The sequence below is a fragment of the Carlito syrichta genome, unplaced genomic scaffold, assembly GCF_000164805.1.
Source record: "Carlito syrichta isolate Samal-C Ts95f unplaced genomic scaffold, Tarsius_syrichta-2.0.1 Scaffold131329, whole genome shotgun sequence".
Classification (NCBI taxonomy): domain Eukaryota; kingdom Metazoa; phylum Chordata; class Mammalia; order Primates; family Tarsiidae; genus Carlito; species Carlito syrichta.
In genome coordinates this window covers 85,170-87,232 of record NW_007075425.1, presented here as the reverse complement: position 1 = coordinate 87,232, position 2,063 = coordinate 85,170, and positions in this window count along the sequence as shown.

The following is a 2,063-nucleotide window of genomic DNA, read 5'->3' as shown; positions in this document are numbered from 1 at the left end:
AGAAGTCTGGGCTTTAAGTGTACCCAGCACTCCCACCTGTGCACACTGTACCTGATAGGTGATTTTTTATTCCTACTTCCCTCCTGACCCTTTCCCTTCTGAGTCTCCAATGTCCATTATGTCTTTGCATTTCCTTAGTTTAGCTCCTGCTTATAAGTGAGAATGGGTCAGGAATGCAGCATTTGGTTTTCTGTTCCCACATTAGTTCACTTAGGCTGATGGTCTCCAATTCCATCCAAGTTGCTGCAGAAGACATTATTCACTCTCCTTGATGGCTGAATAGTATTCCATAATATATATACCCCACATTGTCATGATCCACTGATCAGCTGATGAGTATTTATGTTGATTCCACATCTTTGCAATTGTGAATTGTGCTGCAACAGAGATTGAGCATCTTTTTTAAATGTTAAAAGCCTTTTGAATCTTCTTTTCTATGAGTTACCTATTTATATTTTTTGCCTATTACTTACTGGATGGTAGTCTAATTTTTAAAAAAATTCAAGCTACATATCTTTTGATGCAAGCAAAGTCGCTTTTTGCTTATCCATCAGGAGATATAAAATGCAAACACCAACAAGGAAATACCCCAATACTGTGCTCTGCTCCCTCGCCGTCATGGCATTAAGCCACCATTTTATAATTATTCAAAATCCTGGCCAGTCAGCTGGTTTTGTTGGATCTTGGTGTTAATGAAACAAAGGCTGCAGTTTTGATACCTACGTGTACTTCTGGCTCTGTACCGAGAAAAGCTGTTCCCCGGCCAAAAGCAGGGCTGCCCAGCTGCTCATATTCAGACAGAAGTCTCAGAAGAGTGGCTTCTGGGTGGGGAGGGGTGATGGCGTCATTTCCAAACATAGTTCACCCAGGGGGTGGATGCCCCAGCTCCTGACTCTTTGAAGGCCTGGTGTAGGTTTTTGCTTGGGAATTTCCCTGTGAGGTCAGCAGCCAGTCGAGAAGACACCCGTGCCAAACAGGAAAGCGTGCAGAGCTTCTTGTGTTTCTCAAGCTGGTTGCCTCAAGTGGAATGACAGACGGGTCTTCCCGATGCGATCCCAACCTCAGCCCTAAAATTATGTGCAAAATCCCTGCATTCATTATCGATTGCTACATAACAAACGACCCTAAAATGAAGGGCTTAAGAGAGCAATAGACACATAGCATCTCACATGTTTCTGTGGGTCAGGAATTCAGGAGTGGCTTAGCTGGGCAGTTCGCTCAAGAGGGTGTGACGATGTCAGCCAGGGTCACAGTCCTTTGAAGGCGTGATTGGGGCTGGAGAGCTCACTCCCAAGACAGTGACTGTTAGACTAATTTTAGTTTGTGTCTCCCCTACATTTATAGGTTAAAGCCTAATCCACAAAGTGATATTTGGAGGTGGGGTCTTTGGGAGGCGATTAGGTCATGAGGGTAGAGTCCTCATGAATGAGATTAGAGTCCTTATAAAAGAGACCCCAGAGAGCTCTCTTGCCCCTTCTACCATGTAAGGACACAGGAGAAGATGGCTGTCTATGAACCAGGAAGTTGTATAATCCAACAAGAGGATGGCTGTCTCTGAACCGGGAACCAGACACAGAATCTGCTGGCACCTTGTTCTTGGACTTCTCAGTCTCCAGGACTCCAAGAAATACATTTCTGTGGTTTATAGGCTACTCAGTCTATGACATTTTTGTTCTAGCAGCCTGAACGGACTAAGGCAGTCCCTCACATGGCCGTCAAGTTAAACCTGGATGTTGGCAGGAGGCCTCACCGCCTTTCCATGTGAACTCCCCGTGGGGCCACTGGAATTTCTTCAAACATGATGCCTGGTTTCTCGCAGAGTGAGGGATGTAAGAGAGAGCCAGGGGAAAGCTGCAGTGCTTTTTGGGAACTGGTTTTCAAGTCGCATCCCATTGCTTCTTTTTTTTTTTTTTTAGGTTGGAGTCTCACTGTCGCCCAGACTAGAGTGCAGTGGCCACTCCCGGCCACCACCGCCTCGACCTGCTGGGCTCCAGGGATCCTTCCGCCTCAGCCTTCCAAGTAGCTGGAATTACAGGCGCATGCTACCACACCCGGCTAATTTT